Source organism: Amblyomma americanum, chromosome 7 (genome assembly GCF_052857255.1).
Source record: "Amblyomma americanum isolate KBUSLIRL-KWMA chromosome 7, ASM5285725v1, whole genome shotgun sequence".
Lineage (NCBI taxonomy): Eukaryota > Metazoa > Arthropoda > Arachnida > Ixodida > Ixodidae > Amblyomma > Amblyomma americanum.
The window spans coordinates 137,479,422-137,496,436 of record NC_135503.1 but is presented as its reverse complement, the minus strand read 5'-3'; the positions used below and the strand labels follow the sequence as shown (position 1 = coordinate 137,496,436).

Here is a 17,015-nt window from a genome sequence, read left to right as displayed (position 1 = left end):
GTTTTGGCTTTTCTGTCATCATCCTCTTGTAAGTGCACCAAGCATGCCATAGATACGACGTCGCATTCCGCCGCTGTCACCATTGCGACCTCGTGGCCTTCGACAGCGGCCTCGCGATGGGCCATACCGTCTGCCCCCAATCTCCCTCACGTTTCCTTTTCTTTCTTATGTCGGCGAGAACGAGGAGAGGGTCCTCCAATCACCAACCAATGAAATAAAATCAGGCCAACCCCGCTCCTTTTCTGCCATAAGCGCAAGTGTGTGTCTTTTTGCATGTACGCGCATTGTCTGAGTTAGAAGCGAGGTTGTCAGGTGTGAAGCGGGTGCGCGACGGGCTTCACAGCTGACAGGTGTGCCAACGGCACTACCTTCCAGTCCTTTTGCCAAGCTTTGGGCATCCGTAAATGTGATAAACGTGGCGCGCCGACTTCGAGCTCAAGAAGCGCGTCACATTCGGCGCCGATTTTGCCGATTTTCCGATTTGCCGACATTTCACATCGTGCTGATAACACGATAGTGGCAGTAGCCACCACCATCTTGCACAATGCCACTAAGCGAGGGGTGGGGAAGTTAGAAGCACCTGCCTCCACCCTCACGTCTCCTCTCTATACTGCATCTCAGCAGTTCCTTGTACCACTACCAGGGCTGCAATGACTGTATGAGGCAACATTCTGACACTGCACAATGTAATGTCAGTACAGTGAAAGCTCGTTAATTCGAACCTCAATAAGCCGAATTTTCAGATAATTCGAAATACACTACTGGGTCCGGCCAAGCTCCATAAAGATCTGTGTATAAAAAAGCCCATTAATTCGAAAGCGAGTCGGTTCCGCTACAGATAATTCGAACTACGCGCCGCCGCGTCTGGGCGGCTTGGCACACAGCACGTGGTCAAAAAAAAAACACCTCCGCATAGTTAGAGCTTGCGTACGTCCTAAACGGGGACAGAAGATGGAGCCAGATAAAACCATGGAAGAGTGGGTAAAGCCTAAACGGCGCCATCACCAGCACGGCGGCTGGCGGCGCCGATGGGTAGGGGTTGGCGGCCGCGGTGGCGGCTGCCTACCCTCCTTTCCGCGCAGCCTCTGAAACTCGCAACTAAATGCTCGTTAAATCGAGCCCTGTTAATTCAGAAATACGGATAAGTTCTGTCAGCGCGGTCCCAGCCAACACCCATGAAAGGCTAGCTATCACTTCGGACGGGCGCTACAAATTACGCGCGAAAAACTTTTTTTTTCTTTGCGAGTGTCGTCAATCCTTCCCCCATCAACCGCCAACGGAAGCACGCGGTCAGCCGCGATCATGACGCCGGCAGCGTCGCCCGGCGGTCAGCCGCTGGCCGGAAGCGGCCAAAGTGGGCTATCAGCGCGGACCGATCAGGGCATGACCACGTTTGACTTCCGCCCGCTTCTACAGCATAGCCGCGCCTGCCAAAGCCAACGTTTTTGATTAGGTTAGGTCAGTTGGAAAACTCCGCATCGGAGGCAGCCCTAACTCGTGTCCTAGCTGAGCAGTAACACTGGCATCGCGTTGAGATTGGAGTGGCCGTCGACCGCTGCCGCCGCGCCTGCCGAGTTCAGCGCTTTGTTTGCTGTGTATCTTTTCGGTGTGAATTGCTGGTGCGCGCTCAAAATAGTTATTTCATTGTCATTGTGTCTTTCTGTGTTACTTTAAAGGAATGTGACATGACAATCATGTGTCGTTGTATTGTAGGCCAAGCTTGCTTGACGCATTATCAACATGCCGACGTGCAGCACTCCGAGCTGCCGAAGTGGATATATGCTTCTGAAGAAAAAACTTGTGAACTGCAGCACTTATTCGAACCTCCCAATGACCCCGAAGTGCTCAGGGCGTGGGCAGCTGCCATTCCGCGAAAAGCCTTCAACGTAACATCGAAGACGTACATTTGCGATGTACATTTTGAACCAGAGGACCTCATCACTTGCTATACGAGCACATCATTAACGGCAGCACTGTTCGAACTCCACGAAAAAAGTGGACTCTTAAGCAAGGTGCGGTGCCACGAATTTTTCCAAATACTCCTGAGCACCTCTCAAAATCAAGGGCATCGAAGCCTGGAAGGAAACCCCGGAAACGAAGAGGTACAGTGAATCACGACGTGCGCCTGTCGGAAAGTTATGATAATGCGTGCTGCGTAAACAGCGAAAATGTCGTTCCCGATGAAACTGGAACCTCTTCCGAACCAGATTTGTGGTAAAATGAAGCAACTTCGATTCCTGCGTTCTAAGGGCGCTCAAACTTTGAGTCCTGGAATGTGGAGCTGGTGACCGAGGAAGTTGTGATTGACAGTGCAGTGGTTGTGAAGAAAGACTTCACTGTTGCTGTCAGCTCAAGGGAAAGCTTGTTCCTTTGTGTGTATATACTAAGTGCGGTTTGGGGAACCAGCTATAGCTCTCAAGCTTGGCAAAAGTGTCATCCTTTCTAAACTATGCTGACAACCTAAATGTTTGCACGGGCTGTCACTGTAGTTTATTTCCGTCCATTGCGGCCACAACAACTGCTCTCAAGAGCCACAACTTAATTGTGGAGGAGCACAAAGTGCTTTGGGCTGTCTCAGCAAAGCTTCTGCCCACCATGCAAAAGCACAAGGAAGAATCTCTGCGCGCGAGAGAAGCGAAACCGAGAAAAGGAAAGGACTGGACCAAACCTGAGGTTTCGCTCAAAAGCAAGAAACTTCAGGAAGAACGTTATTAGAGCCACAATTTTCTGACAAAAAGTGAAGAAACAAATTTGTGCAATGAAGATGCACCTTAATAAAGTTTCAAGCAGTGATTTTGAGCTTGAGCTTATTCCTCTTCCGCCATTACAAGCCTCTTCCGAGCTGTTCAGAACATTTTAATTCTAAGCCAGGAGGTCTACACACATGCGGCATCCTTCAAGCAAATGCGGTGGTAAAGCTAACATATCCCAGTAGTGAGGCGAGTTTACCGACTGGAAGCAAGGTATCATCGTGCAGCCTAATCGCATAAAAAGGTCAGTTGCAACTCTCAAAGGTGATTAAGGGCGCATTTTTCACGTAGTAGTTCGTCGTTTTGTAAATACATTCTTGCGCTCAATTTATGAGCTGGCTTAAACATGCACATAGAATGACCATGGACACGTCTGCTTGAAAAGCGCAGCCGTGTGTCGAAATGTACCCGACTGAGGTATGGACTAGCAATATCGGAAGCGACAATGCAAAACCGTCTCAAACATGGTTCGTGTCAGGAGGGCCGCGCCGGAGCGACAGTGCAGGAAGTGTAAGCGCGAAGCAGCTGCCGTTGTCCATCAGCCGGCTCAACCCGATTGCCAAGTTTAACCATTTTCCCCCCCGACTACAATCCCGGCTTTTATTTTATTTATGTGTGTAAAGAGCGTTCAAATAGCTGTTCTGAGCTGCCTTAAAGGGTCTATGCAACGAATAAAAAGTCGCTTGTAAATGTTTTCAATGCTTAAAAATGACGCTAAGAAGCATTCACACCAAGTATGAGTCTTCAGAACTGAGCCAGCAATTTATTATGAATTCTTAAAAACCGTGCTTTTTAAAATTCACGGGCCGATTGATGTGCTCATAGTGACTGATTTTGAAATTAAAATCGTGAAAATAGACGCCACTGTACCCATGACGTCAGCAGGCCACCACACGCTGTCATTCGCGGGAGCCACGGCAGCCACGACGTCACGGGCATACTTCCGGTAGCCGTGAAAATCGTCTACTCAAGCCGCCGCGCGACCTTCTCAGGCAAGCGCGAGCTAGGGCATTGCCTTCGTGCATATGGTTTCAATTTTCCTCTGCCGCCTCCTTCTGCCGGGAGTTCCGGAGCCACTCGCATGGCTCTTCGTGCGCACACATAGGGCTCGATGCCCATCGCGGCCGTAAGAGCGAGCAGTCGCGCCTCGAGGTGGTCCGGGTCCATTACTGCTAACTACAACAGACGACAAGCAAAGAAACCCGACACGCGCTGCAATCGAGGACGGCGAAGAGAGACCGGAGATGCCGCCACGCCGCCGACGCTGCTGCTGGAGTGCTAGGAGCGACAACCGGAAGTTGCAAAAGGAAAGTCAGCGGATGACGTATTCATAGGCGGGGCCCAGTCCCAGACCTGTTTTCTTTATTTTTGTCTGGTACCCCGCGTGTACGAGTTGAGGGGGAGAGGAGGAGCGTGATTTTTAATCATCTATATCATCGTTGTTATTGATGCTAGCTTAAAAATTCTTGCACTGGAATGACGAGTGATGAAATGCCTATCTCTTGTCTGCTTTATGTATACTAAATTAATTTATTGCATAGTCCCTTTAAGGCCTCTGTAGTGTTGTGAAAGCTGCTTGCTTCCGCCGTTCAGCACGGAGCGCTTGGAGAAGTAGCAGACGATCCCAGAAGGAGCAATCCTAACACGACTGCAGTGCCGCCGCTGTGCGAGATACGGAAGGGGCCCGCTCCGTCTACATGGCTTATAAAAGACTGCACATCTCCAACCAAAAATGTTAACTTTAACCCAACGTTTCGAAGCCGACTCGGGTCCTTCATCAGGGGTGACTGAGGGCAGTAGCTAGCGTCTCTTAAAGGGACTATGCAAAAAATAAAAAGTCACTTGTAAATGTTTTCAATGCTTAGAAATGATGCTAAGAAGCATTCACACAAAGCATGAGTCTTCGGAAATGAGCCGGCAATTTATTATGAACTTTTAAAAACCGTGTTTTTCAAAATTCGCGGGCCGATTGGTGTACTCGTAGTGACCGATTTTGGAACTAAAATCGTGGAAGAAAGACGTCACTGTACCATGACATCGCCAGACCACCACACGCTCTCATTCGCTGGAGCCACGGCAGCCACGACGTCACGGGCACACTTCCGGTAGCCGTGAAAATCGTCTGCTCGTGCCGCCGCGCGACCCTCTCGGGCAAGCGAGCCAGGGCATTGCCTTCGCGCATATGGTTTCAATTTTCCTCTGCCGCCTCCTTCTGTCGGGAGTTCCGGAGCCACTCGCACGGCTCTTCGTGCGCACGCACAGGGCTCGATGCCCATCACGGCCGTAAGAGCGAGCAGTCGCACCTCGAGGTCCGGGTTTATTACTGCTAACTACAACAGACGACAAGCAAAGAAACCCGATGCGCGCTGCAATCCAGAAAGGCGAAGAGAGACCGGAGATATGCCGCCACGCCGCCGACGCTGCTGCTGGGGTGCTAGGAGCGACAACCGGAAGTTGCAAAGCGAACGTCATCTGATGATGTATTCAAAGGCGGGGTGCAGTCCCAGACCTGTTTTCTTTATTTTTTTTTCTGGTGCTCCTCGTGTACGAGTTGAGGGGGGAGAGCAAGAGCGTAATTTTTAATCGTCTATATCTTCGCTGTTATTGATGCTAGCTCAAAAATTCTTGCACTGGGGTGACAAGTGATCGAATGCCCATCTCTCGTCTGCTTTACGTAATCTCAATTAATTTATTGCATACACCCTTTAAGTATGGAGGGAAGGGGGGGGGGGGGGGGGGGGTGAAAAGAACAACAGCTGTGTCGCGCAAGAAGCGGGGGAGGGGTTTTAGGCTGTTAGTCACGCTGGCGCACTGCAGGGAGGTGCTGAATGGCGACTTTTTTTCGTTGCATTGAAGAGCGAAGTCCCTGGGCATATACTGGGGGCAGGTTTCCTTTTGTGCGGTTGATATAGTTCGGGGTGGTTTGGATATGCCAGGATTCCAGAAGGAGCCTCTTGTGGTAATCTGTTTCGATTCCGAGGATGCGGGTCTCTTCAAAGTTGATTCTATGGTCGCAGTCCTCGGAATGTTCGGCTACTGGATTGCGCTCTCTTGCGAATTTGCAGACGTCGTTCTTATGTTGCCGAATTCTTTCTTTGAAATTTTTGGTTTCGCCGATGTAGCTTGCGTCGCAGTCGGCGCATGGAATTTGGTAGACAATGCCTTGGGCTCTTTCTCTCGGCGGCCGGTCTTTGGGAACAGGTAGGCAAAGCGCAACAGTGTTTGTGGGCTTGTGCGCAACCTGGAGACCCAATTTTTTTTAGGATTCGGGCGATGGTTTCACTGACACCTCCGACATAAATAAAGTGACGTATTTTGGTGGTGACGTTGGTCTTTGTGAGTTGATTTCTTGACGAATGTTGTGTTTTTGACGTCAAATAGTTTTTTGAATAAAGTCTTTTTGGTAGCCGTTCATAATGAGTTCTTTGAATATCGTGCGTTGTTCTTTTTTTCTGTCTAGTTCTGTGCTGCAGTGTGTCTCAATTCTTCTGAACAGCGTCTTCACCACTGATGCTTTATGGAATGTCGGGTGGTTCGAAGAGAAGTGGAGATACCAGCCTGAGTGGGTTGGTTTGCGGTATACGGAGAATTGAAGGGTATTGTCGTTTCGGGACACGAGGACGTCCAAAAACGGCAGGGAGTTTTCTTGTTCCACCTCTAGCGTGAACTGAATGTCAGGTTCTACGGAGTTTAAATGACGAAGGAAATTTTGAGTCTCAGATTTTTTAATGACGGCGAAGCAGTCGTCGACGTACCTGAGGAAAATCTTTGGTTTCGGGTGGAATGAGTTTAGGGCTCGCTGTTCGACGTGTTCCTTTGTTAAATGACGACAGAGATGGATGCTCCCATTGGTGTTCCTTTCACTTGTCGGTAAAATTCCCCGTTTGACGAGAAGTATGTGTTTGATAGGCACAACTCCAGGAGGCGGCACACATCATTTACACTCAGCAGGGTTCGTGCGCCGAGTGTGTCGTCGCGTTGTAGGGCGTCACGGGTAGCGGCCACCGCAAGCTTCACGGGGATGTTTGTGAAAAGGGACACCACGTCAAAGGAGACAAGGCATTCGTCGTCCTCAAGGGTGGCTTGGGACACCAGTTCGATGAAGTGGCTGGAATGACGGATATGGGTCGCTGCTTTTCCTGCGATTGGGGATATTAGTTTGTGAAGGTATTCTGACAACGAGCGAAGAGGGGAACACCGGAAGTCGACAATCGGGCGCAAAGGGATCCCCGGTTTGTGGACTTTGGGCAGGCCGTAGAATGCTGGAGCCAATTCGTTGGTGCTCAATAACTGAAAGTCGAGGTTTCGGAAGGTGGGGTGTTTTTCGAATACTTCTTTCAATGTTTTGTTTACCCTTGCTTGGGTAGTGGTTGTGGGGTCCTTCTTCAATTTTGCATATTCTTGACTGCTGAGTAAGGTGGATATTTTCTCCTCGTAGTCCCGTCTGTCTAGTACGACTGTTGTGTTGCCCTTGCCCGCTGGGAGGATAGCTATGTTGTTGTCTGTCTTGAGGTCTTGCAGGGCTTGCCTTTCGTCCGGATTTAGGTTTGATTTTTTTCGGTGTCCTTGCACTGAATTGAGTACACCTATTGTTTTGAGCCTGACCTCTTCTCGTACACCAGGTTCCAGTTGCCGGATACAGACTTCAAGCGCAGATACGATTGCTGGAAGGGGGGGTATGTTAACCTGGAGGTTGAATTTGTGTCCCGTGGCTAGGATTGACGTTTCGGCGGTTGTGAGTTTCCTGGAGGAGAAGTTGGTGATCAGGTCAGATTGGTCCGGTGGGGGTTGTTCGGGCCGGCGTTGAAGTTTCGACAACTTCTCTGTCTGCTTGGTGCGGTGTTTGTCGGCTTCCGATGATGCGGTTTCTTTGGCAAATGCCTTGATAGACGTCACTAGGTTGGCATCTTGTGCTCGAGTTGTCGGCGGGCGAAGAATGCGCCGATTTCTTTCTTCCTAATCACGTTACGGCACTCATGTATCCGTGCCGTCATTAGGAGCTGTTCTGCCTTGTTGATGATGTTTCGTCCTTCCGGTGTGGGGACCAGGCGTCGTAGTCGTAGGCTCTGGGGTACAACCTTGTTTTCCTTGCATATCTTGGCGAATTCCAGGTGTGTCTTGAACACCGAGATGCCTTGTATGGTCTTGATGTACTTCTTCGCAAGCTGCATAGCTTCTAGCCCGAAGTCTGCACGGATAGATTGAAAACTAAACATTTTGACAGATTTACCTGTCTGGTTGGGTTTGAAGACTTATAATAAACTGCACATCTAAAACCAAAAATGTTAACTTTAACCCAACGTTTCGAAGTCGACTCGGCTCCTTCATCAGGGGTGACTGAGGGCAGTAGCTAACGTCTTTTAAGTATGGAGGGGAGGGGGGGGGGGGGTGAAAAGAACGACAGCGGTGTCGCGCAAGACGCGGGGGAGGGGTTTTAGGCTGTTAGTCACGTTGGAGCACTGCAGGGAGGTGCTGAATGGCGACTTTTTTTCGTTGCGTTGAAGAGCGAAGTCCCTGGGCATATACTGGGGGCAGGTTTCCTTTTGTGCGGTTGATATGGCGTGCGCACGCTCTTTGCCAACTGACCTTATTTAAAAACGCTGGCCGAAGCGGCCTCTCACTTCACCACGAACTCGTCGTTGCCATTACACTGTCTCATGTTCATTGCAAACAAAAGTCGCACGAAGCTTTCGCTTTGTCTGAAGATACCCGCAGCACAAAATTTTAGCGAAGAAACGCGCCATATTTTCAGAATGCTTCTGGATTTTCAAAGCTGCTAGGCTTAGCCACTACGCGTCGGTTGACGTCAGGAAGCGTGGGAGGTTCAAACAGGTTAACTATTTTGGTTCAGAAAGGGGTCACAAAGAATAATTCGTCCTCTTTGTCGTCATTGAATAAATAATAGCTGAATTGTAAATGCACAGCTGTTGTTTTCAGCATTTTACTAAGCATATGGAATCACGCCGTTTCTAAACACTGGCGGCAGCGGTCTGGCTGTAGCCGCCCGTTTTCCGCCGCTTGTGGTGCTGCGCGGTGGCGGTGCGTCGGCGTTCCGCCGCGCCGCTAAAAATCCGTAGCACAAGTTCACTCCATGTGGGTTGCCCTTAAGGCGAACGTACTTAAAACGAGGCTCGCAAAACCGGACAAGCACTGGCACTCTGCAAAGTTCGCTTCTCCCCCTTGCTAGAGCTAATGTCAAAAGATAAACACACCGTGATGTTATCGCTGTGCAGCATCTTGGCGCACTGCCAAGAAATGCATTGTGGACCGTGACGGTGCGAAACGGAGGGAAGTGTTAACGACTGACGCTTCTTTTTTTTAGATCCTTAGGCAAAAATCGAGGGAGGGTAGGTTCATTATGCGAGTATGTTCGTTACGCGAGTAAATACGATACACATACCGTAACGCAAATGGTTCTCGTCAGTTTTTTCGAGGCCATTTGATAATTCGAACATCGGATAATTCAAACTTTTTTCCCAATCCCGTGAAGTTCGAATTACTGTATATAAAATGGGCATGTGGGATGGCATGCTTTAAAGTGCGCATGTGCCAAACACTATTTCAAATCAGGCTTGACATATGCTAGCATTACGCACGGTATTCCAGAGTTTAGCGTGCGCGATTCTTGCATCGTAAGCTAAAACAACTTTTCTAGCATGGCAGCATGCTTCAAGCAGAACCCCTCGCATCGGAATGAATTTGTCATTGTTACCTGGTTTTGCAGCATGTTCACTGGTCATAAATAAGGCATTGGGCTTTCATTTTATCTCATCTTAACGGCAGTAAAATCCATGAGCGATAAATCTGCTGCTTTATTTTTTCTTTTGAGGGAAGATTTTGCCACTCCTAGGCCCAGAAACGAGCTTCAGTTTGTTGACAAAAATAGTTAGTTTTAATAACCATATGGCACCACCAGGCAGAGTTTATCGTTGCGTATCCAGATGCATATGTGACACACAGCATAAAGTCCTGTATAACGCTTGCATTTAGTGTGCATGAGCATGCATGTATACAGTATTTTAAAGCTGCCTAATGTTCTTTCAGTGTTCAGCCCACAGACAGGACCTATTGATCACCTTACTCCAACCATACCTTGATATGCGACGAGCAGATGATGAGGCACGGAGGAACACGTTTAACGCACTCTTTTGATTGACTCAGGAGGTCTCTAGATTCCATAGTACCGCAAGGAGCTTACAAGATAGAGTATAGGTCTGCTTGACTGCCATTAACCTAGGAAATGAACTTTTCACCTTGCATTGCCAGCGCCTTCAGTCGTTTGTGTGTTGCTGTCACCACGGCAGTCATGCAAGCAATGGAGCAGGTGGAATGGTGAGCAGTGCTCATCGACTGCTTTCTTAGATATGTCCTGTTGCTTTGCGCTGCTTTTAAATGTGAACTATTATAGTGCCACATAATGTGACACTACAAAAGCGAAAGATGCGGAGACTGCAGCATTTTTCACGGAGAGGCATTAATTGTGCTGGAACACGGTGTGTTGTCTCAACTCCGTTTGCTTATTGCAATTGTAGATGTTCCTCTCATCGCATTCGGTGTTTCAGCGTCACAAAACTTTTACTTACTTTGCCCATATTTCAACTAACAAAGCATTAGTTGGCATGGTGAGTTCGTTATATCAAGGTCAACCATTGCAGCACCTTCACTACATGTTCACAAATACACATGCTTAAATGAGGGCGGTATTGGAGAACTAAGAAACTCATTAATGTGTGTTGTGTTGGGTTTAATGGCGCATAATAAGGCTATCATGTGCCAAGCTCAAGGTGTAAAGAATCGTTTTCTGCAGATTTTTCCAAAGATAAAAATTATGGCGGTTTTCCTTCTGCCTAGTATTCAGAGCAGAGCAAAAACAAGATTTATAAATGGTTCACATTAAAAGTTGCAAAGGAGGTTGGGTAACCTCATCAGCCGTCCTTGGCTGGGCAAGGACTGGAGGCCCCCAACCAATGAAAATAAAGCAACCTCAGCCCTTTTCTCCGGAATGAGAAAGTGGTTGAGGTGTACTAAAATACAAACAGACCAGTGGGTAAAAAATTTTAGAGCCTCTTGAGAAGTCCAGTTTCTTTAAGAAAGCTAAAAACACATGATATATCAACAACTGCACCATCTCCTAAAAGCAGTGCAGGATGAAAAGGAATGCATTCGGTATAGAATTCGGTAAAATACTTTTTCCTTAGTTTTTCTAATTTTGCACAAGAAAATAAAATGTGGTTAATCGTAACTTTGTCTCCACATTCTTCGCATACAGGTTGATCTTGTTTTGTCAGTAGGAAATTGTGTGTGAGGTGCGTGTGTCCTATACGAAGACAGCAGATAATCACTTCCTTAAAACGTTCCTGGTGGGTGCAGGACTTCCATTCACTTATAACTGGTTTGACATTGTGTAGTTTGTTTTTTACATCGTTGTTCTATGCGGATTGCCATTTCTGTTTTATGTTACGATGTATTAAGTTAATGCTATCTTTTAACAGAATATTTTCTTTCTTTATTTGCTTGTCACGCGCTTGAGCAGCGCATTAGTCTGCTCTCTCATTGCCTGAATTCCGATATGGTTTGGTACCCAGCAGAGTTTTAGGTTTTGTTCTTTAGCTGTGGCTATTACTCTGTTGTGTATGATATCACCAAGTATAGGAGTGACTGCATTTCTAGAGTGGAGAGCTGTAAGTAAACTTAGCGAGTCGGTGCAAATAATACTGCTTTTGAGGTTCTCCTTTACTATTTGTTTAATGGCTACATAAACAGCGTAACATTCGGCAGTGAAGATTGATGCACACTGTGGAAGCCTTACTATCTGATTGCAATTCGCTTGTACCACTGCACTTCCAAAGTAAGCATCTGTTTTTGAGCCATCTGTGTAAAAAGCACTGAAGGTACTGTATTTTTCCTTGAGTGCAAGAAATTCTTGCAGCATCTTTCTTTCTGTGGGGTTCGTTTTTTACAGAACTGCATAAGAGTAAAATCGCAGATTGTAGGAAAATGATACCATGGAGTCAGCGGATCGTGTCTTCGAGAAATGTCAGGTAATGTGTCCAGTAGGCCGAGGTTTTGGCACATATCTTCAAAATGCAAGAGCAGTGTCATAGTAGTCTGTGGTTTGTTGTTAAAGAGTGTTCTTGATGGGCACTTTGTTGCTATTTGGTGACAGATATGTTTAGGCAGTGAACAGATTTTTAGAATGTATGAACACGTTAGCATCGTTCTTCTGTCTGTAAGTGATGCTTCGTTAGTTTCTACATACAGACTGTTTATGGGTGATGTCCTATAAGCACCAGTGGAAACATGCAAACGTAAATTATGTACTGGATCCAGTCTATGATACGATGGTCTTGCTGACCCATAAGCTATACATCAGTAATCCAAGGTAGAACGAACAACAGACCGATAAATTTGTAAAAGGCACATCCTATGAGAACCCCAGTGTTTCCGGGAAAGTATGTTCAAAGACTGGGAGGCTTTCTTCTTTAGAGCATTAATATGTGGTAGGAATGTCAGCTTGTTGTCAAAAATAATGCCCAGAAATTTTACTTCATTTTTTATAGGCAGTTTGATTTTGTTGAGATGTAAGCTGGGGTTGGATTGTAGACCTCGTTTTAGTGAGAGCAGCACGCCCACTGTTTTCTGTGCGAAGAACTGGAATCCATTTTTGTCTGCCCATGTCTCTAGTTTGTTTATTGTTAACTGTGTTAGTCTCTCACATGTTGCTACATTGGATGATGTACAAGCTGTTTGAAGGTCGTCGACATAGACTGAGTACATCATGGACTTTGGGATTATTTTGCTTATGGAATTCATCTTTACAATAAACAGTGTTGTGCTTAAAATACACCCCTGAGGAAACCCGTTCTCTTGAGCGAAATTCCTGGAAAGGGTTGATGCCAGGCGTATTTGAAATGAGCGGTCGGAAAGGAAGTCATTCAGGCAGTTCAACATTCTGCCGTGAATACTTAGGTCCTCTAGGTCGTGGAGGATCCCAAACCTCCAGGTTGTATCATATGCTTTCTCCATATCGAAGAAAACAGCAAGACAATGCTGTTTGTGTATAAAAGCTTCTCTTATTGTGCTTTCGAGGTGAACTAAATGGTCTGTCGTTGAGCATTCCTTTTTATAACCGCACTGATGGACATCAAGAAGTTCGCGAGATTCAACGACAAATGTTAATCTTATATTAACGACGCTTTCAAAAGATTTCGCGAGACAGCTTGTGACGGCTATCGGCCTATGGACCTCCTTCACCCCGCGACGTCACGAAGATGCGGTGGCGCTGATGTCAGCAGCGACTTTCGCATGATAGGCAAAACAGCTATGGCCAGCCGGTGCCTACCGCAGCTGCTGCAGCTACCGGCGGCTACATATCATGCCTGCGCACTGCAGAAGCCGCATGTATTGATCAGCTGCGTCACTGTTCGATCCACGTAGTAGCATAAAAGAAAATTTAAATTGGCCCCGATAGGCTCCTCGCGATAAATGCCGCATTAGTAAACTGGCTAACGGGGAATGGGCCGCGGTACTAAAGCGCGAAGTCTGGGAGTCGATCGGCACTGCCACTCAATGTACTTAATAGCATGTAAGTTACCGCTTTCATTCACCTGAACATCAGCATAGTACGCTTATAACTGCGCAAGGAAAAAAAAGCACGTATCTAGCTGCGCACGCATTTATCACCTTGAGCCGGTGTGCACGGGGCCCCCGCCGGCAGGTTCACTCGCCCCCCAAGGAATGTGTTTTGTTAATAGCACAGCATGTTTTAATGGCATGTTTTATGGCATTTGATATTTACTAGAAAGTGCTTCTTAATATGACAGACGTAATTATTTCATTCGAGTAGAAAGAAGTATGGTAAGTTCATGCGCGGTCACGTTGGCTTGCTTAGAATAGCGTGCCTTAAGTGTGCTAAAAGCCACATGCTTTTTCATTGCATCATTCATGTGTCATGTTTCATGATGCAGTCTATGATCGCGAAGCTTCTTTGGAAAGAAGCAGCCGCAGGCATGCTACTAACAGACGTGTCGAGATTGGGGGGGGGGGGGGCGCGGCAATGAAAAGTATTTTTGTTATTTATGCACGCGATATGAAACTAAATTTCGTGCAAATATGAAATTGCTACTCTAGTTTCGGTAATGCCTTTTATATTTAGCTATACCTGGTGCAGTTCTTGGGTAATTATAATTAGCACACTCGTCAAGTCACCTCAAGGTCTTAACTAATTGAGTAGAAAGTGCGCAAATTTTTTATGCCAGCATGTTTACAAAGCCTTGTTCTGTATATGACGCTATTACTTCTTTTTTTAGATCATCATGTACTTATGCATGCATAGTTACGTGAAAATGTTTCTTACAAAAATAACGGACATATTACTGCACCTGTAGGAAAAAAAATCGAGAGATAAATTACATTCCTCAGCGTCTCAGGAATTGTTTGCGAGAAATAGAATCATTCTATTTTCATGCGTTACAAAATTACGAAGGTGTGAGTGATGCCAATTGCAGAAAATGTGAAAGGTCAGAAAACGAACCTTATAATTAACGTTTATTTCCTCGTTTTTGGCCTCTTCGCTTGCGCTTTGGTCAAAGACATGCGGCCCTGAACACAAAGAAAGCCTCAAAAAAATTACCTCACAATTTTCGACGACACCGCATCTCGAAAGCGTACTTAAAAATTTCTACTGAATATTTTGCTATAATTTTTCGTCATGAAACAGAACACCCCAAAGCTAAGAAAGAAAATAATTCCAGAAATCAAAAATTTTCACCAAATCGACCAGTTTAACAAGGGGAGAAGTCGGCCTGGCTGGTGCGTGATCCTGCAGATAAAAACAGCGCTTAAGCGGGACAGCTAGAGGAAAATAAGTGCACGACGCTGTCCCCACTTTTCGCACAGCACGACTCCTACGTATGTCAGCAGACGGTGAGCGCACGTCTGCTCCGCCGAAAGTTCGCCAGCACATCCTCTCACTACTGTCCCGAAGCAAAATCATTCTGGCTGGAGCAGAGTGTCAAAAGCTTCCTATTTTATTCAATGCCTAGCGTAGAAATCAACGGCAGAAACACTTTCTGTTTACTACTAACCATATATACAATACACAGTGGCGAACTATTTCTCTGAATACGCCGCACGTGGCCAACGCGAGCTCGTGTACTTCAAGAAATTACTAAGCTGTAAACATCAACCATTGCTGTGATTCGCAAAAACTGAAAACGCGCCTACAAGCCTTGAAAACCCGCGCTCAACACCTCTCCGCAACGACACTCCCTGGCCTTTTGCCTACCACGAGCTCGTTAGCGACTGCTGCGCCACCTCGTTTGTTTACAAATATGCAGGAGGTCTATAGCTACTTGGGGAAGTTGGTGGTTTCCCAGGTTTCAGGAGTGGCACTATGACGGCTTTCTTCCACTCCTTAGGTATTTTTCCTTCTGTGAATATTTTGTTAAAAAAATTCAAGAGTGCCTCTATGGCAGGTTGGGAAAGATGGGCAAGCATTTCGTAGTGTATCTAGTCATGTACTGGAGCAGTTTTTTTTGCCGGTATACAGTACTTCAGTTATTTCTTGGAGGGTAATTAGACAATTGTATTTTTCATTTACACCTCCACTTGTTGGCAGCCTGTGTTTTTCGGCCGTGCTTTTGTATTTGAGAAATGACTGACTATAGTGTGATGAACTTGAAACTGCAGCAAAGTGCTCCCCCAATATGTCTGCCTGTTCCCCGATATTTGTTTGTGTGCTGGGTGTTGTCAAAAAATGGACTGTGAAGGGTGAGTAGCTACCATTTAATTTTCGAACTTGCTCCCACATTTTCTTCGACAGGGTTGAACTATCTATAGAAGACACATAAGCTCTCCAGGATGTTTTTTCGGCATTGCGCTGAGTATATCGTGCTTGCGCTCTGACCTTTTTGAGATGGATAAGGTTCTCGTGTCTTGGGTATCTGCGAAAGACTCCCCACGCTTTATTTTGCCATTTTCTTGCTTCCTTGCATTCACGTGTGTACTACACTTTGTGGTTCTGACGGACCCCTCCTGATGATTTTGGGATTGATAAGTGTGCGGCAGTAAGGATGCATGACGTGAATGCTTCATTTATTTCGTCTATGCCGAGATTTTTTTAAAGCAATATTCTCTAAACTGGCGTTTTCTATAAACAATTCCCAGTTAGCTAAATGTAACTTCCAACAATGTGGTTTTGTCGGGATGACTGTTGGTGAGGATGACAGGCTTATTATGACAGGAAGGTGATCGCTCCCATACAGGTTGTCAAGAACATCCCATTTAAAAACGGTAAACACACTTGGTGAGCAAAAAGATAAATCTAGGCAGCTCATTTTTCCACTGCTTGGAGAACAATAAGTGTGTTTGCCTGTGTTCACGAGGCAAACATTGTTGCAGAGGATAAAATCTTCTAAAATCTGGCCTCTGACATCCGTTTGTTCGCTTCCCCAGAAAGAGGAGTGAGCATTAAAATCCCCATCTAAAAGATATGGTTCCGGAAGTTGTATTACAAGACTTTCTAAATTGTGAAGTGTGACTGTTAGGTGAGGTTCAATGTATATGGAACATATTGTTATTGTCTTAAAATCGAGGACAGTGACCGCAAATGCCTCATATGAGGTTTTTAGGTCAATTTTTCGAGTAGCAACCCCACCTTGGACAACTATAGCAGCGCCTCCAGAGAACCTGCTTGAGGTCTCTCGGTCACATTGAAAGACTTGATACTTTTTAAGAATGTTTTTTTTTTTCTGTGGTCCCAGGTTAGTCTCCTGGAGACACAGTGCTACCGGGGAGAATGAATTTAAAATATCTGTTACGTCAGTGTAGCTGTTTAAAAGTCCACGACAGTTTCAGTGAACTAGTAATGCCATGATTGTAGGCTAGTTGGGGATAAGTTTTAGAAACTAGGTTTGTGGGTCTTTTGGACCTGTTATAGGGACTTTATCCCTTTTTATGCACTCAAGAGAGCTTTGCCGCTGCTGCAGCTGGGGCGAGGGAGGAGTTGTGTCCATCACCTCACGGGAGGTGCTGGAGGACCGCGGGTGTTTGCGTTTCAAACCTCCCCCGACGGGGGGAAGTTGCACGGTATGCCGACCCATGGACCGGTGCCCCCTGCTTTCGGAGTGGCAGAGCAGCCTTCGCTGTCCCTGCCTGGGGCGTGGATGGCCCTGCCATCGGCTCGGTAGAAGCCGCCTCGGCAGGTGCTAGAGTGCTGTGTGGTGCTAAGCCCTTGTGCACCACATCAGCGAAGCTGGATTTCGC

The 17,015-nt window shown here is 46.6% G+C and overlaps 1 protein-coding gene across 1 annotated transcript in view; it reads right to left on the bottom strand.

The window, feature by feature from the left end:
* The window catches only part of LOC144096605 (mitogen-activated protein kinase kinase kinase 7-like), a 101,248-nt gene that overhangs the window by 42,828 nt on the left and 41,405 nt on the right, over window positions 1–17,015 (bottom strand). The window lies entirely within an intron of this gene.